This window comes from Schistocerca nitens, chromosome 4 (genome assembly GCF_023898315.1).
Source record: "Schistocerca nitens isolate TAMUIC-IGC-003100 chromosome 4, iqSchNite1.1, whole genome shotgun sequence".
In the NCBI taxonomy this organism is placed as follows: domain Eukaryota; kingdom Metazoa; phylum Arthropoda; class Insecta; order Orthoptera; family Acrididae; genus Schistocerca; species Schistocerca nitens.
In genome coordinates, this window is record NC_064617.1 from 687,605,408 (window position 1) to 687,628,969 (window position 23,562).

Genomic DNA, 23,562 nt, shown 5'->3' on the forward strand with positions numbered 1-23,562 from the left:
CAGACACAAGATGGCCAAAACGGGTATGGCAATGGACTCCACATCAAAGAAGCGCGGTAGACCTGCGAGATGCTGGAAAGACGACGTCAACGAAGCAATGGCGGCGAGAGGTCTTAATGAAGGAGACTGGAATGACCGTGAACGATGGAGATTGGGATGCGAGAGGCGGCGGCAGCCGTAGAAACATCGCTTATATAAAATACAAATAAATATTGACAGCCAGCAAACATTGCAGATAATGTTTAATATTTTCGTTCAGCTTCGCCTAACAAGGGAAACCACAGGCCACGTATGGTAGTGTCTTTCATTCCTCCCACAACATGGCTCAATTCCATGGCCGGTCTGAAGTGATCTTGCTTGCTACTGTTTTTCGCTCTAACTCAACTCACTACTGCTCAGCTGAGTCGAGTTTATGGCTGCGAGTCTGTCATCACTCATACGTCTCTATCTACCACTACGGTTCTCGCATATGACCAAGAGCATATCCCTACTCTCAAGGGCTATTAGACATTTTTTCGTCAAACGTTCATGTTACGGAGGCGGAGCTCGGCGACTGTACATGGGTTAAGCAACAAATGCAGACTTCCGGCAGTCTAATGTTGATCCTAGGATAGTTTCTGGCTGTAACATATAAACTCACAAAAGCTTAATGGCATTTACATTCCACAGTGTCTAGTTGGTGGTAAATGTGACGACTCTGTAGACACTACTATGCCTCTCTCAGTCGTTCTTAATGATCGCGAAATGCCACGAAACTAGAAAAATCGCTTATCGAACGAATGCGTTATCACATAGGCTGTTTACAAGATTGCTTGTATATGTGACCGAGCTTTTTTTTGTGATGTGGTCTTCTCATTAATGGGAAGCACCGGATGGTTGTGATGTTTCAGTGTAATCACTAATGAATGTAGTCTTCTCATTAATGGGAAGCACCGGATGGTTGTGATGTTTCAGTGTCATCACTAATGAATGATCACAAAGCGTCACTTTCACTTTCTGTCAGTGTTCCAATTTGCGCCTCAGTGTTGCAGCGAAGAAGCGCTTCTTAATGCGTCTGTGCCACTGGAAGGGGGAGGCGCATGACCCTGACTGTGCGCCGCCGTGTCACCTTGAACGAGGGACCTCTGCGTTCTGATAGCTGCGAGCCCAGCACGTGCTAAGGCACAAGATTCCGCGTAACGCTCGACCAGACGTCACTTGGTGACGACTGGCATAACTAAACGCTGCTCACAAGTATAGGCATGCCGCCGCAAATAGAGAGCTGTCCGACTTGCAACGAACACCTAAAGAGGAATAAGTTCTGTTTCACTTAAACTAGTACCCCTGTCTTCTGCTGAGAAGTACTTTTTGGAACACAAGATTTATCACTCAACGACGAGGAGAGGAGGGAAGAGGAAATAAGTTCGACATTCTTAATGCAAATAGCATTGCCAGTGGTGAAAGTCATTCATAGTGTTAGCTACAACGAAGTTGCAGAATGAAGCCTTAGATCAGGTTCCTATTAGTGCTTGGTAGCTCTGTAAGGAGTAAAACACAGTCCCGGCCCGATAAAATGTTTCAAGCGTCAAAGAAGTTCCAGTTAAGCTTTCCGCTTCTTGTCTTGCCCACCAAAACTATATAACATCACTCTCTCATATGCACTGATGAATGCAGTTTTATTTCTTTACGTAATATTTGAAAATTACACAACATACATAAACGTTTGAGTCTGATTTCGTACACGCGCTTTGCATATGGCACGATTCCTACCTAATTTACGGGGCTTTTCCCAATAGTCTTAGGGGCGGACACTTCATATGTCCCTCATGAGACATTCGGAATTTGATATTCTATCCCATGGGTGGGAAGGATCAGCAGTGTCTTCTGTACAACGGACTATTGTAACAATGAAATGAGAATAGTATTTTTACAGCGCAGGATTATCTACTCTTGCACTCTCTCTATGAAGATAAGAGGATACTTCCACGCTGTCTCAAAAAAAGTAATGACATGATTGATAGAAACAGAAACAACTTTACTGACTGATCACAGCACGTCAGAATCCGATAACAACAATCATTTTAAGAATAGAGGTATTACACGCGATAGCTATTTCGTAAAGTTTAAGACTGTTGTCCCTACTGCACAGTTCAAAACTTCCTTGTAAGTGAGAGGTAAAACATGTTATTCCTATTTAAGTGAATGAAATGTCCCCCAATGCCCAGCTTCCATTGCACAGAGCTAACATTGCAACAAATGTCTCGCTTACGCTAGACAAATGTCATTACATCAAAGTGTCACGTTAAGCATGAGCACTTCTAAGGTCTGAGTTGCCCCAGGCAGTTTTAAAACATTTTATAATAAACGGAAATATTTTAAATATGTTGAGGTGGTGTTTCTTTCTCAAGACTAGCAATAATATGAAAACAATGACATGAGGAACAAAAGTTGCCGAAAGTAGTTGTTTGAGCACTTCAATATAATTGTTTCTTCTTCAACACGCACACAGAAAAAAAATTGGACCACTGTACCTTACTTGTTGACTCCTATTCATATGATTCACCTGTATAGGAGTTATTCTATTTGTTGTTTGCGAGCGAGTCCATTTCATTTAGAGGACCTAGTTAATAATTCTTTGTAATAAATTTTTAACAGTTTCTTCTGACGATTTCTCTCTGACGGCATTAAATACCATGCAAAATTACTAACTCTGCTCGATGTATGTTAAGTAGGTCATTCACATTACAGGCTATCTCGTGAAAATCAAATGACACTGCACAATAGGGGCCAAAAGAATTTGGCTGTGCAGAAGAATGGAGTTTGCTCCGTCTGGCCATCCGATTTAGGTTGTCTACGCTATTTCTAAATAATTTCAAGCAAAAACCATGATGATTCCTTCAGAGGCACGGTCAACCATCTGTCCTATCCTCCTAAAAACATACTTGTATACTCTATATGTGTATTTTGATTATTATGATGAAAAATTCTAGGTCTTTGTGAGATGAACTCTGGATGAATAAATAAATCAAATATACAGTATAAACAGTATGACTGGACTCAAAATCGCCCCTCCATGATTTTTAAAATTTTATGCCCATCCAGCATTACTTGTACCGGTACACAGCGCAAAACCGTTGTATGTAAAAGCATGAATTCTGCAAAGCTTACCAAGTTATCCCCATGCACACAATCAAACGCCTTTGGCAGATCGGGTAAAAAGCAGCTATCGATAATGACAACGATGACGGTGAAATGCCACCATCAAAAAGAATGACGTCTGTATTCCCCTGCTCATCTCCGCGCAATTGCCTTCTTAGCGAGGATGTATGAAACAGCTTGGTCCCCGTATGGTCGAACATCCTGACTATAGCTGCATCCAAATGTTAATATGAGATTAGAATGAATATCTCCTTGGATTGGTAACTCGAGATGCATGTTAATCTCTGAGTGTTGTTTGCTTATACAAACCGTTTAAGTCCGCCGAGAACAGACTATTTTGTTTGACAATTTAGAGCTTATATATGTACAACTTTCCTTCGGAATTTTATTTCAGCATAATGTACACAGCCTTGGTACTTTGCTGCAGCAGATTAGAACGATCCTTAATTACTGCTTATTTCTCCCATGTGAGATCTACGTATCAAAAACTGTCGACTTCACCGAAGTCGCTAGAGAAGATTTATAAACCTGTCAGAGAGCAGTCCAGTGGAATTGCCCGAACACAGCTAACACCAACTCTACTAAGTGCTCCGAAACTGTAGGTGGAAACAGACAAGAAAAATGGCAAACCGCTTTTCTTGAAAACAGCTTTACTCAAAGTAGTCCATTAGTCCATCCACTTACTTTCACTTTCATCTCGCTATCTGGCTGTTGTACAAATAATCTTCCAAGAACAGTTAAACTAATACAGAATAGATTCCGGCAAAAATTAAATACGGGACGCAGATATAGATTAAGTCAAGGGCAAATCTTACGCGGGCAGACATGATGCGCGGAAAGTGAAAGATGGGACCAGGGATAACGTAAGTAACAAGCAAGAGACTAGGCCAGTTCCAAAAGTAATCATTACTCGTAAACAAGCAAGTAAATGTTCCCACGTGAATTTTTTTTTCCTGATGCCAAAGAGACGCTTTGCAAACTACGATTTAGCATACAAACATTTGCACGTTCTGTGGGACAATGTCTACGGGTTCCAGTAACTATGCTGTTGACAAATGTTCTCCAACAGTGCCGTAGTCTATTTTCTTCTCTCAATTTAATACAAAATATTTGCGCTGTTCGGCTGGTAGCTAGACAAGCTCTCGATTACGTAACATGTTACCTGTTTCTCGAATGGTGTTCGTCACCTACTAAAAAAAAAAAAAAAAAAAAAAAAAAGTCGCCAGCGCAAAGGTGTACCGATCTTCAGGGAACTGAGGGATTCAACGATTCAACCGTTCACTATGAAAATTTCGGTTTTTGTAACAAAAAAAAAAAAATTGTACTGGCGTGAGAAAGCCTTTAATTCTGACCCCAGCTTACTTTCATATTATTTCGTAGCCCCGTGGAATAACAGTAACTATAAGTTAGCATCCTGCTTTCTCCACGGGGAGAAAGTACCGAACATGGACTGACGCCAGATTGAATTCTCTCGCGTACAACTGCAAGTGGTACGTCGGTGTCTTTCTACATTTCAAACTTCGCAATCTACCTCTTTCCTTGCTACAAATGTTGATGTATCGAAGTCGCAACCGGTACAACAATATAAAGATACCAAGTTTTCGCTCACATTACAATACAAATCATCTGCAAATTTTAAGACAAACATATACAGGAATTTAATATATTCATGTCAAAAAACTTTTATGCTGACAAATATATCGCCTTGTTTCCTACTATACTCCACACTGTTTATCATTCACATACACATAGGAAGAAAAACTCGATTGTTCTCAGGGATATAGTAAACGTCAAGTGCTTAATGTATGGAACAGGATGATTGCTCTTCGAAGAACTACCAACGTAGATTAGCAGAATTTGTTAGGTTATGTTTGCACATATTGTTACAATTCAACACCCTCAAACCTTCCGTAACTGTATATTACAAATACATTACCTAAGATGTTGTTTGCTCTTCAGTATCAAAGATGTTCCCCACGTCCGGAGAGTGCAATCTTGATATGCTAATGTTACGTCGTTGACTTTTGTTTGACTTCACTACCGTCCGGAATTTACGAGCGAGAGAGAAATAACAAAGAATTTACTAACAGTCCCTCCACACGTAAACGCGCACTAGTAAAGCCGCACAACGCCACAACTTCCACCACCAACAACCTACAGATATCGGCACTGAAATGCCTCTCCGCTATCAACGACTTTGCTTTTGCTTGCAACAGCTGGCCTGCAGGCGCAACTCGGCGGCAGTGCCTCACACGGCCGCTCGAGGAACTACGGTAGCACCTACGTCATCCAAGAAAATTAGCGCCGAGTTCGAAGTTCACGCGGATAACTACGCTTACGCTTTATGCAAATTCATTCCTATCTCAACGAGTGCGGTCTCCTCGCACACCAATGGACATGCCGTTGTTGAAACACAGTAAGTGTAAATGTCAAATGAAAGAAAATGAAACTGCCTAACCAAACACAATGTAACAACGGGTTTTATAACTTTTAGGTGCTCGTTGGCAACACTGATAACAGAAAGATCGTTGAAATTCGCAAGCGCCGCTAAATTTGATATTTTAGTGACAAAAAAGTTTATTTTTAGTGCATCTGTAGGTGTAGTTTTAGCATATGCTTTTTTACCGTTAAAAATATTTAACCCCTAATGTCTGAACACATTTCTTCAGGGGTTTAAAAATATATATATATATCTCGCTCTGGAAACACCCGAAACACTTAGGTCTTAGGACATGGCAGCTCACTTCAGAAGCTTTGGTACCTTCTTGTAGAATTTGCACCCACCGTCGCTGGCGCTCGAAAACAGTCAATCTTACAATTACTAGCCGCACTGGTATGATGCGTATTCGCGACGCCCGGCGTTACAGGGTTAATAACATAATATTTAGCTAAATCAGTGATATTTGTATATCACATACACGCCTTTCTTCTTTAAAATTGGCGAATTGTTTTCATTAAATTAACAACCAAATCTCGCGTAATCGCCGTTTATCGTTAAACATCTTCTCGACTACCAAAAATATCTTCCCAGTGAATAAATGTGGAAACTACCGCTGAGGAGTGAGAGAGACTGTCTACAGTTTTTGCATGTTGGATATTGTGAAGCAACCATCTTGCATGGCGATGTGACTAGACATTGATCCTGTAATAATTGCTCTTATCGCTCCGCGATTATGGAGAAGGAGCAACTGATTTTAAAAGTCATAGCTGATCTGGCAGTGTTAAGAACAGAATTAGAACAGCTGAGAGCTGCACTTAGCAGCAGTAAGCTTAACAACAGGGTAGATGATTGGACTGTGGTCAGATCTGTTAAATAAGGCACGTGGTTTAGAAAAGATGCAAGTCTGCTTAAACTCAGATTGGACGTTTCCATCAGCTTCACTGCTCTGGAGACTGTCGACAAAAGTGTAAAGATAACCCAAGACGTTGAGAAACACTGTCGAAACAGGAAAAAAACGCAAGTTAAAGCTATTAGTAGCCAGAAGTTTCAAAAGACCAAGAAGCAGCTTTTGCTGGAAAGCAAGAAAATGTCCAAGTAAGTAAGAAATGCCCAACCTGGACAGGGATTACAAGGTAACTGGTATTATTAAAAGCATTGCAGGACTTAGTGATGACATCTGTTATTTAAGTTCCATGGGGAAATATCTTGATAAAGAAAATAATTTAGCTATTATTAGAGGCGTTGGGGATAGCCTGAAACACATGTGTGTGATATGATACGCCTCTCACACGGTCGCACCACATACGCCATGGTCTACATCCGTATGTTTACAATAAAAAGTTACTTGCATGACTAATTTCCAGGAACATTTAATGTGACATGGGCACTGTGTGTCCGAGCACCGTAATTACCAATATATTCACTAGGCATTTTTAGGGTATGTTTTTCTGAAAGACCGAGCTGCTAAATAACTGTCGACACATTTGCAAAATAAGCGTAGAATCAAAAACCAACCATTTGGATAGCACAAAAGGCAAGATTCATGATAAATTTGGACTTTTGCAACACAACATAAGAAGGTCGTTGAACAAGAAACATGAATTAATATTTCGCTCTGCAACAGAATGTGAGCTCTTTCGAATCTTCCCAGGAAAGTGGCGTTCTCACATTACTAAAAGTAAGTGAAAATTCCGAAAGTTTTATTTCTTTTTTTTTTTTAAAAAAAAAATTGTGGTAAATTCCTGTGGGACCAAACTGCTGAGGTCATCGGTCGCTAGGCTTACACACTACTTAATCTAACTTAAACTAACTTACGCTAAGGACACCACACAGCCATGCCCCAAGGACTCGAACCTCCGACGGGGGGAGCCGCGCGAACCGTGGCAAGGCGCCCAAGACCACGCGGCTTAAAGATATTTCTGCAGATATTATATGTGTAATAGGTATCATGTGGAAGTTAAACTTTGTGTGGATGCACCTAGACGGGTACAGTTAGTTGTAATTTAGTTGTAATATGAGGAATGAGGTAGGGCCTATATACACAAAAAGTGGAATAAATTCCCAGGCCACAAACCAAAGTGAATACTACATTGAGCGGCTCTTTGAGTGCTGTGCTTTAGTAATAGAAAAGCATAAGGTAGTCGTTACGTGAGTTTACAGGCACACTAGAGCGAATGTATGAAACCTCATTAAGCAATGAAACTAACAGGGCAGTAACTGTGGGCGGAAATTTCAATGCTGATCTTACGTTGTGTGTTTTTGATCGAAGGCACTGCCCATTCTTGTTACGATTCCTACAGTAACATTTCTATCAAGAAGAATAGGACATAGCGCAACTGTAACTTACAAATTATTTCTAAATTCAAATGTCTTACATGAAATAGATGTGAGCCCGATAATAAATGGTTTTTCTGAGCGTAGTGGTCAAATGGTAGTAAAAAATTATCCCATTTAATATGGTTTAACTAAGAATGGAAAGATGCAGACTCAGTTACAATATTCAGTTAGAATTCTCGGGGGAAACAACGAGAAATAATTTACTAAGGATACACAATAAATGGGAATTCTAATTCTTTTTTATTAAAAATATTCTGAGAACAGTATGAATCCAGTTCCCTTTACAAAGAGTAAGTAACAATTACGGTGGAAGTCTAGAGATAGAGTGACAAGCATCTGAAATTAAAGTACCTTGTACCAAAGGACGTGTAGCTCTAATCATAAATTAAAGAGACATACTAGCAGTGTTCCAGCATCATTTACCATGCCATGAAAAAAGCAAAAACCAAACACAAAAAAAATTGGAGAGCAGTTTGGAGCATTATTAGGCATGCAACCAATACTCTCGGTAAGGTAGCTGAAATTCTGTTCCCTGGCGAAAGTAACAGTGAGAAAAATGATTTTAAATGCATATAATTGGCTACTAAATCCAATGAATGCTTCCAGACAGTAACTGAAAACCCAGGAACAATATGTGGATCAATGAAAGGAGATCTATAAGATTTACTTAAATGGGCATTGCGAACTTCGATTTTGCGACATCTACTGTAAAAAAGACCATGAAAGGTCTCTATTGGATTCCTCTCATGTTTAATTTCTTAAATCTGTTGTCATTTACGGCATAAATTCCTCTTCTAAATTTACTGTGGCGTTTCTGACTATCTGGGAGGAGACTGAGTAGTGGAACGTGTTACTTTTAAGCATAAACAAGAACGATCTGTCACACTACTACATTTTAAAACACAGTTTATATGTAATTCATGTCACACAGTCTCATACGGAACCTACATCCGCTTTCTTTTATATACTGTATATGATAAGATACTGTCATCCCCCTTCCCTTCTGTGTGAGAGGATGAATGAGCAAATGTATTTCTAGTTACATGCTTGAGGGTAGCAGACACGCCTGTCTGCTAGAGAACAGTAGGACCAACGTCGGAACAGGTAGCTACGCTTTCTAAAAGCAAAGAGGTTTCTATCCTTAGTATGGTCCTGTCCGTCCGTTGTCATGTTGGTATAGGAAGCTGCCCCTCTGGCCACTTCCGTTTGTATTTGTGAGCCACCCCTCAGGAAGGGACCAGGCAGTCTGTCCGTGGCGAGCGTCTGAAGTGGTAAGATCTCCGGCTAAGCGCGTGTCTGCTAAGTCCGTAGGACAATGGATTTCTTAAGTTCAGCCTAACTGAAAATTTAATCACCTTTATTTCAGGTTTAGCTCTAAAATATCTAATGTTATCTTAAATTGCAGCGCAGTGTAATTCTCGTGCGAAGTTCAGAATATAATCCGGTAGTTGCTTTGTCACTACTTTGCGAGTAATGTGGAACCACGTGTTGATCAATAACTCTAAGTTCATCAGTCTTAAATGCGAATGTGCGTGAGATATAACGTCTCGTCTTGACAATAATTTTCAATATAGCAACTTTTCTTTATGTTCAACCCACGTGGGGTGTAGTTTGTGAGACCACGACCACGTGCTTATATAATTGTTTGACCCATCAGGTTAATAGTAAGACGTTAGTAACCAGTTCGAGGTTTTTCTTTTGTAAATTGCTTTTCGATCTAATTTATTTAAATTATCAAAATTATTGTGGAGTTTCACGCTTTGTGTAAACCAAGTTGACCACGTGAAGCATGTGGTGTAATCATCAAAGTAGCCCTCAGCCATTCTTTTTGGGAAGATTTCACAGAGAGTTAGTATGAATTTAGTATACCACTGTGTGGTAATTACATGACGGACAGGATTGTGCTACGAACGTAATTTCTTTGGGTGAAAATTGAATCGGTTGGTTGTGGTTAATTTCCTCTTGCATATGTTTCAACGTTCTTCGTGTGTAATTTTATGAATGCAGTGTTGTATGCAGTCTCCCAATCTTGGCTCCATATTTGATGTGTTCCGTAAGATTACAATCTCACATTTTCACAATCCTAAATAAGGCACCAGTTTAGTTTAATATGCTGAAATTTCAATGATAGATGTTAAAATAAATTTCCAAGTATAAATTGATTCATTTCTTTTTATTTAAATTCTCTTATATATATATATATATATATATATATATATATATATATATATATATATATATATATATACTCCTGGAAATTGAAATAAGAACACCGTGAATTCATTGTCCCAGGAAGGGGAAACTTTATTGACACATTCCTGGGGTCAGATACATCACATGATCACACTGACAGAACCACAGGCACATAGACACAGGCAACAGAGCATGCACAATGTCGGCACTAGTACAGTGTATATCCACCTTTCGCAGCAATGCAGGCTGCTATTCTCCCATGGAGACGATCGTAGAGATGCTGGATGTAGTCCTGTGGAACGGCTTGCCATGCCATTTCCACCTGGCGCCTCAGTTGGACCAGCGTTCGTGCTGGACGTGCAGACCGCGTGAGACGACGCTTCATCCAGTCCCAAACATGCTCAATGGGGGACAGATCCGGAGATCTTGCTGGCCAGGGTAGTTGACTTACACCTTCTAGAGCACGTTGGGTGGCACGGGATACATGCGGACGTGCATTGTCCTGTTGGAACAGCAAGTTCCCTTGCCGGTCTAGGAATGGTAGAACGATGGGTTCGATGACGGTTTGGATGTACCGTGCACTATTCAGTGTCCCCTCGACGATCACCAGTGGTGTACGGCCAGTGTAGGAGATCGCTCCCCACACCATGATGCCGGGTGTTGGCCCTGTGTGCCTCGGTCGTATGCAGTCCTGATTGTGGCGCTCACCTGCACGGCGCCAAACACGCATACGACCATCATTGCCACCAAGGCAGAAGCGACTCTCATCGCTGAAGACGACACGTCTCCATTCGTCCCTCCATTCACGCCTGTCGCGACACCACTGGAGGCGGGCTGCACGATGTTGGGGCGTGAGCGGAAGACGGCCTAACGGTGTGCGGGACCGTAGCCCAGCTTCATGGAGACGGTTGCGAATGGTCCTCGCCGATACCCCAGGAGCAACAGTGTCCCTAATTTGTTGGGAAGTGGCGGTGCGGTCCCCTACGGCACTGCGTAGAATCCTACGGTCTTGGCGTGCATCCGTGCGTCGCTGCGGTCCGGTCCCAGGTCGACGGGCACGTGCACCTTCCGCCGACCACTGGCGACAACATCGATGTACTGTGGAGACCTCACGCCCCCACGTGTTGAGCAATTCGGCGGTACGTCCACCCGGCCTCCCGCATGCCCACTATACGAACCTCGCTCAAAGTCCGTCAACTGCACATACGGTTCACGTCCACGCTGTCGCGGCATGCTACCAGTGTTAAAGACTGCGATGGAGCTCCGTATGCCACGGCAAACTGGCTGACACTGACGGCGGCGGTGCACAAATGCTGCGCAGCTAGCGCCATTCGACGGCCAACACCGCGTTCCTGGTGTGTCCGCTGTGCTGTGCGTGTGATCATTGCTTGTACAGCCCTCTCGCAGTGTCCGGAGCAAGTATGGTGGGTCTGACACACCGGTGTCAATGTGTTCTTTTTTCCATCTCCAGGAATATATATATATATATATATATATATATATATATATATATATATATATATATATATAATCACCGGTTGTCGTATGACTGTTAAAAGATTATAATTAATGTTAGTCTGGTTGGGAATTTGGTAAGCTAGACAGCGGTCGCGCGGTTCCAGACTGTAGCGCCAGAACCGCTCGGCCACCAGCAAGCCCATGCCTACTACAGTAGTACAAGTTTATATGCCAACTAGCTCTGCAGATGATGAAGAAATTGATGAAATGTATGACGAGATAAAAGAAATTATTAAGGTAGTGTTGGCAAGGAAATCGTTTCTGAAGAAGAGAAATTTGTTAACATCGAGTATAGATTTAAGTGTCAGGAAGTCGTTTCTGAAAGTATTTGTATGGAGTGTAGCCATGTATGGAAGTGAAACATGGACGATAACCAATTTGGATTTTATTTCTTCTGTTACCCAAGGATTTCTATTAGCCCTCGTCTTTTTACCTACTTGATCCTCTGCTGCCTTCACTACTTCATTCCTCAGAGCTACCCATTCTTCTTCTACTGTATTTCTTTCCCCCATTCCTGTCAATTGTTCCCTTATGCTCTCCCTGAAACTCTCTACAACCTCTGGTTCTTTCAGTTTATCCAGGTCCCATCTCCTTAAATTCCCACCTTTTTGCAGTTTCTTCAGTTTCAATCTGCAGTTCATAACCAATAGATTGTGGTCAGAATCCACATCTGCCCCTGGAAATGTCTTACAATTTAAAACCTGCTTCCTAAATCTCTGTCTTACCATTATATAATCTATCTGATACCTTTTAGTATCTCCAGGATTCTTCCAGGTATACAACCTTCTTTTATGATTCTTGAACCAAGTGTTAGCTATGATTAAGTTATGCTCTGTGCAAACTTCTACAAGGCGGCTTCCTCTTTAATTTCTCCCCCCCAATCCATATTCACCTACTATGTTTCCTTCTCTCCATTTTCCTACTGACGAATTCCAGTCACCCATGACTATTAAATTTTCGTCTTCCTTCACTACCTTAATAATTTCTTTTATCTCGTCATACATTTCATCAATTTCTTCATCATCTGCAGATCTAGTTGGCATATAAACTTGTACTACTGTAGTAGGCATGGGCTTGCTGTTGGCCGAGCGGTTCTGGCGCTACAGTCTGGAACCGCGCGACCGCTACGGTCGCAGGTTCGAATCCTGCCTCGGGCATGGATGTGTGTGTTGTCCTTAGGTTAGTTAGGTTTAAGTAGTTCTAAGTTCTAGGGGACTTATGACCTCAGTAGTTCAGTCCCATAGTGCTCAGAGCCATTTGAACCATTTTTTTTAGGCATGGGCTTTGTGTCTATCTTGGCCACAATAATGCGTTCACTATGCTGTTTGTAGTAGCTAACCCGCACTCCTATTTGTTTATTCATTATTAAACCTACTCCTGCATTACCCCTATTTGATTTTGTATTTATAACCCTGTAATCACCTGACCAAAAGTCTTGTTCCTCCTGCCACCGAACTTCACTAATTCCCACTATATCTAACTTTAACCTATCCATTTCCCTTTTTACATTTTCTAACCTACCTGCCCGATTAAGGGATCTGACATTCCACGCTCCGATCCGTAGAATGCCAGTTTTCTTTCTCCTGATAACGACGTCCTCTTGAGTAGTCCCCGCCCGGAGATCCGAATGGGGGACTATTTTACCTCCGGAATATTTTACCCAAGAGGACGCCATCATCATTTAATCATACAGTAAAGCTGCATGCCCTCGGGAAAAATTACGGCTGTAGTTTCCCCTTGCTTTCAGCCGTTCGCAGTACCAGCACAGCAAGGCCGTTTTGGTTAATGTTACAAGGCCAGATCAGTCAATCATTCAGACTGTTGCCCCTGCAACTACTGAAAAGGCTGCTGCCCCTCTTCAGGAACCACATGTTTGTCTGGCCTCTCAACAGATACCCCTCCGTTGTGGTTGCACCTACGGTACGGCCATCTACACTCCTGGAAATGGAAAAAAGAACACATTGACACCGGTGTGTCAGACCCACCATACTTGCTCTGGACACTGCGAGAGGGCTGTACAAGCAATGATCACACGCACGGCACAGCGGACACACCAGGAACCGCGGTGTTGGCCGTCGAATGGCGCTAGCTGCGCAGCATTTGTGCACCGCCGCCGTCAGTGTCAGCCAGTTTGCCGTGGCATACGGAGCTCCATCGCAGTCTTTAACACTGGTAGCATGCCGCGACAGCGTGGACGTGAACCGTATGTGCAGTTGACGGACTTTGAGCGAGGGCGTATAGTGGGCATGCGGGAGGCCGGGTGGACGTACCGCCGAATTGCTCAACACGTGGGGCGTGAGGTCTCCACAGTACATCGATGTTGTCGCCAGTGGTCGGCGGAAGGTGCACGTGCCCGTCGACCTGGGACCGGACCGCAGCGACGCACGGATGCACGCCAAGACCGTAGGATCCTACGCAGTGCCGTAGGGGACCGCACCGCCACTTCCCAGCAAATTAGGGACACTGTTGCTCCTGGGGTATCGGCGAGGACCATTCGCAACCGTCTCCATGAAGCTGGGCTACGGTCCCGCACACCGTTAGGCCGTCTTCCGCTCACGCCCCAACATCGTGCAGCCCGCCTCCAGTGGTGTCGCGACAGGCGTGAATGGAGGGACGAATGGAGACGTGTCGTCTTCAGCGATGAGAGTCGCTTCTGCCTTGGTGCCAATGATGGTCGTATGCGTGTTTGGCGCCGTGCAGGTGAGCGCCACAATCAGGACTGCATACGACCGAGGCACACAGGGCCAACACCCGGCATCATGGTGTGGGGAGCGATCTCCTACACTGGCCGTACACCACTGGTGATCGTCGAGGGGACACTGAATAGTGCACAGTACATCCAAACCGTCATCGAACCCATCGTTCTACCATTCCTAGACCGGCAAGGGAACTTGCTGTTCCAACAGGACAATGCACGTCCGCATGTATCCCGTGCCACGCAACGTGCTCTAGAAGGTGTAAGTCAACTACCCTGGCCAGCAAGATCTCCGGATCTGTCCCCCATTGAGCATGTTTGGGACTGGATGAAGCGTCGTCTCACGCGGTCTGCACGTCCAGCACGAACGCTGGTCCAACTGAGGCGCCAGGTGGAAATGGCATGGCAAGCCGTTCCACAGGACTACATCCAGCATCTCTACGATCGTCTCCATGGGAGAATAGCAGCCTGCATTGCTGCGAAAGGTGGATATACACTGTACTAGTGCCGACATTGTGCATGCTCTGTTGCCTGTGTCTATGTGCCTGTGGTTCTGTCAGTGTGATCATGTGATGTATCTGACCCCAGGAATGTGTCAAAAATTTTCCCCTTCCTGGGACAATGAATTCACGGTGTTCTTATTTCAATTTCCAGGAGTGTATATCGCTGAGGCACGCAAGCCTCCCCACCAACGGCAAGGTCCATGGTTCATGGGGGTGTTAATTCTGATAGGAAAAAAAACGATTCGGCGGCGCAGGGCGCCCCCCTTGTATGTATGGAGTCATAATTTGACAACAGCGAACAGTCCCGTTAGCAAATTATACGACTGGAAAGCAAATATTCAGAGTGCAATTGAGACTGCAAAAACACTGAATACGGAGAAACGCCCTGGCAGGTTAAAACTGCCTGCCAGACTGAGACTCGAACCTGTGTCCATAGGAAAGTGCTCTTCTGTCTGAGCTATCAAGGCGTGAGTCGCGACCCACAATTTTATTTCTACCAGTAATTCTTCCCTTAACCTCAGAACTGCAGAGTTCTCCTGCATACCTTGTACCAATATAGCATTTGCGTGCGAAAGGCAAAGATCCTAGGTTCGGTCCAGCACACAGTTTTTATCTGTCAGGAGGTTTCAAATCAGTGCACCCTAGGCCGCAGAGTGAAAATTCATTCTCCAAATAACTATTCTGTCCCACTAGGTTTAGTACTTGGCTCGCTCTTGTTCTTGACCTAGATAAACAATTTAACTGGGGCACTGCAGCACCCTTCAAGAACTACGATGTTTGCTAATCATGCTAGTATGCTGATGAAGGACTGAAACATATCCGTCATGCACATCCGGGATGATAATGGAATAGGGCTCCAACGTGATTACAGTAATCAGTTTAACCCTTAACATTACAAAGATTCAATTCCAGAGCTGAAATTTTAAACAAATCAAAGCGATTTACATCTACCAGAGGCAGAGATCAATGGAGGCGCATAGATGAGGCTCCTTTGTGAAGTTCCTAGGAAGTTTGATAATAAACTGAGGTGGTACCAGCTTGTGAACAAGTAAATCACGAAGCTTAATTCTGTCTACTATGTGCTTAGAAACCTCCCTCATTGTGGCAACCTACAGACGGCACTGCTAGTACACTTTCACTTTGTCACATCTAAGGTCAAAAAAGTGTCTTTTCTGCAGGAGTGTGTCTCACGAACAGTGTATAAAGTTTGTAACCAAACAGAGACCTTTGGATTCTTACACTTACCTGCCAATAGCTATATATCTAATGGTATTTTTCGCTAATAATAAAAGTGAATTTAGAATGAACTGTGCAGTTCACAATCACAATATTAGAATCCTACAGGGATACAGATAGCCGTACCGTACGTGCAACCAAACAGAGGGCTACGTGTTGAGAGGTCAGACGACGTGTGGTTCCTGAAGAGGGGCAGCAGTCTTTTCAGTAGTTGCTGGGGCAACAGTCTGGATGATTGACTGAGGTAATCTTGGAACATCAACCAAATCGGACTTGCACTGCTGGTACTGCGAACGGCTGAAAGCAATGGGAAACTACCGCCGTAATTCTTCCCAAGGGTACGCAGCTCTACTGTATGGTTGAATGACGATGGCGTCATCTTGGATAAAATATTCCGGATGTATAATAGTCCCCCATTCGGATCTCCGGGCGGGGACCACTCAGGAGGATGTCGTCGTCAGCCTGGCGTTATACGGATCGGAATGTGAAAGTTAGATCCCTTAATCGAGCGGATAGATTCGAAACTTTGAAAAGAGAAATGGGTAACCTAAAGTTAGATGTAGTGGGAATTAGTGAAGTTCTGTGGCAGGAGGAATATGACTTCTGGTCAGGTGAATACAGGGTTATAAATACCAAGATAAATAGGAGTAATACAGGAGTGGGTTTAATAATGAGTAAGAAAATATGAATACGGTTAAGCTATTATGAACAACATGGTGAACGAATTATCGTAGTCAAGATAGACACGAAGCGCAAGCCTACTAAAATAGTACAAGTTTATATGCTAGCTAGCTCCGCAAAGAATGAAGAGGTTGAAGAAATGTAAGATGACATAAAAGAAATTATTCAGATAGTTAAAGGAGACGAAAACGTATTGTGAAGGGGGACTGGAAATCGATAGTAGGAAAAGGAAGAATAGGAAAAATAGTAGGTGAATACGGAATAGGGGAAGGTAATGAAAGAGGAGGTCCGCCTGGTAGAATTTTGCAAAAAGCATGATTTAATCATTGCTAACATTTGTTTTAAGAATCATAAAAGAAGGTTCTACGTGTAGAAGAGAATTTGTGGCACCGGATGGTTTCAGACTGATTATAGGCCTAGAATGGTAAGACAGATATTTAGGAACCCATTTTAAACCGTAAGACATATCCATGGACAGATGTGGACTCTGAGCACAATGTATTGGTTATGAACCGCAGATCAAAACTGAAGAAATTGGCAAAAGGTATGAAATTATGGAGGTGCGACCTGGATAAGTTGAAAGAACCAGAGGTTGCTGAGAGTTTCAGAGGAAGCTTTAAGCAACGGTTGAATAGAACTCGAGAAAGGAATACAGTAGAAGTACGAATGGTTAGTTGTAAGAGATGAAAAAGTGAAGACAGCAGAGGATCAAATAGGTAAAAATACAAGGTCTAGTAGAAGTCCTTGGATAACGCAAAGGATATTGAATTTAGTTGATGAAAGGAGAAAATTTTAAAATGCTGCAAAAGAATCAAGCTAAAGGGAATACAGACGTTTAAAAAACCAGATTGACAGGAAGTGTAAAATGGCTAAGCAGGAATGGCTACAGGACAAATGTAAGGATGTAGAAGCATGTTTCACTAGGGGAAAGAGAGATAGATACCACGCACAGGAAAATTAAAGAAGTCTTTGGGGAAAAGAGAAGCAGCTGTACGAATATCAAGATGGAGATCGACATGAAAAACCAGTCCTAAGCAAAGAATGGAATGCTGAAAAAATGATTTAAATGGCTCTGAGCGCTATGGGACTTACCATCTGAGGTCATCAGTCCCCTAGAACTTAGAACTACTTAAACCTAACTAACGTAAGGACATCCACACACATCCATGCCTGACGCAGGATTCGAACCTACGATCGTAGCAGTCGCGCGGTTCCGGACTGAAGCGCCTAGAACCGCCCAGCCACCGGGCCCGGCTGGAATGCTGAAAGATGGAAGGAGTGTACAGGAGGTCTATACCAGGGAAATGAACTTTAAGACAATGTTATAGAAAGGGAAGTGGACGTAGATGAAGATGAGATGGGAGATGTGATACTGCGAGAAGAATTTGACACAGCTCTAGAAAATGTAAGTCGAAACAAGGCCCCGGGAGTAGACCATATTTCGTGAAAACTACTGATAGCGCTGGGAGAGCCAGCCATGACAAAACTATTCCATCTGGTGTGCAAGATATATGAAAAAGGCGAAATGCCCTCAGACTTCAAGAAGAAAGTAGCGACACCAATTCCAAAGAAGGCAGTTGCTGACAGGTGTGAAAATTACCGAACTATCAATTTAATAAGTCATGGTTGCAAAATACTAACACGAATTATTTACAGGAGAATGGAAAAACTGGTGGCAGCCGACCTCGGAGAAGGTCAATTTGGATTCCGGAGAAATGTAGGAACATGCGAGGCAATACTGAACCTACGACGTATCTTCGAAGATAGGTTAAGGAAAGGCAAACCTAAGTTTATAGCTTTTGTAGACTTAGACCAATCTTTTGACAATATTGACTGGAATACTCTCTTTGAAATTATGAAGGTACCAGGAGTAAAATACAGGGAGCGAAAGGCAATATACAACTTGTACAGAAACCAGATGGCAGTTAGAAGAGTGGAGGGGCATGAAAGGGAAGCAGTCACTTAGAAGGGAATGAGACAGGTTTGTAGCCGATCCCAGACGTTAGTCAATCTGTGTATTGAACAAGGAGTAAAGGAAACCAAAGAAAATTCTGGAGTAGTAATTAAAGTTCATGGAAAAGAAATAAAAGCTTTGAGGTTTACCGATGACATTGTGATTCTGTCAGAGACAGCAAAGGATTTGGAAGTGCAGTTGAATGAAATGAATACTGTCTTGAAAGGAGGATATAAGATGAATATCAAGAAAACTAAAACAAGCGTAATGGTATGTAGTCGAATTGAATCATATAATACTAAGATAATTAGATTAGGAAACGAGACACTTAAAATAGAAGACGAGTTTTGCTATTTGGGCAGGAAATTAACTGATGATGGCCGATATAGACTGGCAACAGTTTAAATAAAAAGTGAATAGAAGCTTTCGAGATGTGGTGCTACAGAAGAATGTTAAAGTTAGATGGGTCGATCACGAAACTTATGAGGAGGTACCGAATGGAACTGAAGATACAAGAAATTTGCGGCACATGTTGACCAAAAGAAGTAATCAGTTGACATGACACTTTGCGAGACACCAAGGTAGTGGGGGGAGGGGAGGGGGGGGTGTTTGAAGTCGTAGAGGGAGACCAAGAGATGAATACAGTAAGCACATGCAGAGGCTCGCACAGGATAGTGTAGCATGGAGAACTGCATCATCCCAGTCTTAGGACTGAAGACCCAACAACAACAAAAGTATAGTGACGTTAGTAGCACGATGTGACACTAATGTCATAGTCGTTATGCAATAGTAATTAATTTTCTGCCTCAATTTCGCGGTTATTTTAGCGAGTACACGGAGCGTAGCTACTGGAAAGGCAGCCTTCCGGTCACCATGCCGGGGCGGTGTGACACCAGAAACGTCTGTAGGGCCTTTCTGTCGGTAGAAGACCATCTGTGAATCGTTATGTCAAGAGGGCTTCCTCTGGGGATACTGGCAGTTTGGTAGAAGTTGGGAAGCGACCAACTCTGTGACTATTGAATACTGGGCAGGCGCCTACACCCTCTGTGGTTAGAGAATGCTGCGGTTAACCCCAAGCAGTAGCGGGGCATGAATGAATTTATAGAACAGAAGGATAAGCCTAAATTATTGCTTCATCTTGGTTTCATTGACTTTGTAAAAGATGTTGATTCTGTAACAGTAAAATATCTCTCAGCCACCTTTAAGAGACAACGCCTATGTTAGAAAATGGCTTACATTATTTATAATTAGAGTAGTGCGAAATTCAGAACTGCAAGAGGAATCAATCAAGCAGTGCTGTTCACAACAGTACTGAGAGAAATTTTATGAATGTTGAACTGGGAAATTGAAGAAAAACGTTAATAGACAAGCGGAACTTAACAAATCAGTATTGTAAGGAAATCAGAAAATTAACGTCACTGAGCCTTAGAGGAGTAAAAACGGCCTGGAACGCATTTTGTAAACCAAACAGAGATTCTAAAATAAAAAAGTTGTCATTTTCTTTGAATGCAGTGTTCACAATTAGTGTGTATAACCTACACAATATGTTAGTTACTTGAATGCAAGATAGAAAATTCCACATACTTTACTGCATATTGGCTCTCATATGAACTGTAATAACATGTTATTGTTGGAGATGCAAGTACAAAAAGTAACCAAAACGAAATACTTTGACTACCTTCCAGATAACTGTAACTTAGAAATTTGAGAGACCCTTGATATGTGTTTCGCGCTCGAGCCACCTCCACTCTGCCACTTAGTTCAGGAAGCTTTTCTTGGTAGGCGCTTCGTAATTGATGACCGTTTTGACTCACAAAGCAAAATTTCCTCATCCACTTCTCCATATAAAATATTTCCGATGTCAAAATCTGTGACAGAAACAATGGCATCGAGAAAAGTGTGCTTATGTTTCTGTCACGATCACGGAACACTGCATTATCTGTGTGAAGTAAGCGTCACTTTCTTCACGTATTGCTTCCTGCGTTGCCTGTTCCAAAGAAATGCAATACCTGATAGTGTCAGAAGAACCAATTATTTTACTATAAACTGAAAAACATGTGCCAAGATGAGGTGCGTCTAACATCGCAAAACCCATTTTTCCTACAAGCAGAACTTTACCTATTGATTTTAGACCATTTGTGAGGTATATCCTATTACCTAATTTAAATGTCATGGACGTGGCAGAATACCTGCATTTTGAAAATTTTACCTGCCTCGCAATCCCCATTCGAATATTTCACATTTTATGCTTTAGAAGAACATCTGAACACTTATTCCACTGCACAGTTGACCAGATAAATTTCTTCTGGCTCTTGAATTACTGGATGGTTGTAATTAAACTTTCGCTACTTAAGAGGGCCTCCACGAGAAACTAGTGATCATAGTACAGTGGAACTTTGTGGAAACATTGGTAGGGACGTAGAGAAGTGAAATAACGATTAAACCATTGAAAGAAACGCATTTTAATTTCTATGTGAGAAGTTAACATTCGTTAACTGTATACCACGTTTAAGTTCCAGGTTACAAACATTGCTCAATGGGACGACCATCCGCATCTACGTCAGTCTGGAATTGCCCTAGAGATTTCATTTCACAAATGTTCGCAACACTTTTCGGAAGGCAGACCATGGGACGTTCAACTGTCGTGACACAGCTCGTGCACTAGTCGAAGATAGCACATTGCGTCCGGCATTCCCAGCCATCGCAACAGTAACTACTACGACTATTTGTAGTGCAACTGGCTTTTTTGGCCTCTACCCGGAGCAATTCTCAAGTCGCCAGTTAATTCGAACTTGCGAATCACGTTCTTCAGCCCAAGTACGGGCCGGCCGGGGTGGCCGACCGGTTCTAGGCGGTACAGTCTGGAACCGCGTGACCGTTACGGTCGCAGGTTCGGATCCTGCTTCGGGCATGGATGTGTGTGCTGTCCTTAGGTTAGTTAGGTTTAAGTAGTTCTAAGTTCTAGGGGACTGATGACCTTAGAAGTTAAGTCCCATAGTGCTCAGAGCCATTTGAACCATTCCGTACTCCTTTAATATGTTGATACTGGCAAAGAGCAGCAGCACTTCTGCTGTTGTTTTGATATAACAACTTTACAAGTAAGGCCCTGCTCACCCTGTCCAGACCCGTGGTGAATGCGACTATTCACTGAGGTGACAAAAGTCACGGGATAACGACATGCACATATACTAATGGCGGCGGTAATGCAAAGTACAGAAGGCATAAAGGGTCAGTGGATTGGCGAAGCTGTACTTTGTACTCAAGTGATTCGTGAAAAGGTGTCCGACGTGGTTGTGGCCGCACCACGGGGATTAACAGGCGTCGAACGGGGAATGGTAGTCGGAGCTAGACGCTTGCGACCTTCCATTTCGGAAATCGTTATGGAATTCAATGTCAAGAGCGCGCCAAGAACAAATTTCCGGCATTATCTCTCACCGCAGACAACGTAGTGGCGGACGGCCTTGACTTAACGACCGAGAGCAGCGGCGTTTGTGTAGCGATGTGGGACGTACGAAGAACGTATCCGTTAGAACAGTGGGCAGAAATCGTAAATGGGCTGTGGTAGCAGATGGCCGACGGGAGCGCCTTTGCTAACAGCACGAGAAAGCCTGCAGCGCCTCTCCTGGGCTCGTGACTATATCGGTTGGACCCTAGACGACTGGAAAACCGTGGCTTGGTCAGATAAGTCACGATTTCAGTTGGTAAGAGGTGATGATAGGATTAGAGTGTGGCGCATATCTCACGAAGTCATGGACCCAAGTTGTCAACAAGGCACTCTGCAAGCTGGTTGTGGCTCCAATAATGGTGAGTACTTTGTTTACGTGGAATGGACTGGGTCCTCCGGTCCAACCAAGGTGAACCGATCATTTTATGTTTGGCTACTTGAAGACTATTTGCAGCCTATTTGCAGTGCTTCATGTTCCCAAACAACCATGTCATGTCACCAGGCCACAGTTGTTCTCGTTTGGTTTGAAGAACATTCCGCACAATTCGAGTGAATGATTTGGCTGCACAGATTGCCCTGCGTGAAGTTCATCGAACTTTTATGGGATATAATCGAGAGGTCAGTTCGTGTACAGCATCCTGCACCAGCATTACTGTCACATGGCTCAGTATTTCTGCAGGGTACATCCAAACACTTCAGTTGATGCATTACGGGCGAAAGAAGGTCGGACACTATATTAGGAGGTATCTTATGAAATTTGTCAGCTCAGTGTAATGTATGATGTTTGCGTTTCAGCCCTACGTCGCCGTACTAGTACTGTCGGCTAAAGGCAAGTCATGACACTAATACTACTAACGGTGCAAATCCTACAGCGCACAGTCTGAACATCATTCCTATAAACTTGGGTTCCGACATGGTAAATAGTTTTCCGTTTGCACTGGCTCAAGTATTGAAAGTTTAATTTAACCACGCTGCAGGTTATACTATTTCGGAAGTTTTCTCCATTTTCGATATGTTTGTCAGAGCCGTAAACAGAATGAAGTTATTCTTCCTTTATGCACTGGTGACTTGCTTGTAATCGTCAACAGAGACACGTGTAGGTCTTTTTACTCCTTTTTTTACCAGTAACTTTGTTAATACAGGTATGCTGATTCCGTCTAAATCTCGCCTTAGGGGAAAACTTCTTCATTCTTGGCGTCGTGGCACTAGAATGAGTGGGGTGGGGGGGGGGGAGAAAGCGACAGGAAGGGCATCCGTCCACTTTCCACAACCAAACATTGCCAAATCCAATTTATAATGCAGACCCTGTAAAGATACGGGAGAACATCAGTAAAAAAGGAGGCCCTCGAATACAGATTTATACGGTAGCCGCTCTATTGTCACTCGTTTAGAAATATGGCATTTTATTACACATATCATTTC

At 43.0% G+C, this 23,562-nt stretch overlaps 1 protein-coding gene across 1 annotated transcript in view; it reads right to left on the minus strand.

The window, feature by feature from the left end:
* Window positions 1-5,352, minus strand: part of LOC126251878 (NADPH--cytochrome P450 reductase) — a 236,041-nt gene extending 230,689 nt beyond the window's left edge. The window contains exon 1 of the mRNA XM_049952568.1: window positions 5,075-5,352. The gene's annotated coding sequence lies outside the window, so the exon portion shown is untranslated. The remainder of the gene's footprint in view (window positions 1-5,074) is intronic.
* Window positions 5,353-23,562: the final 18,210 nt, after the last annotated feature.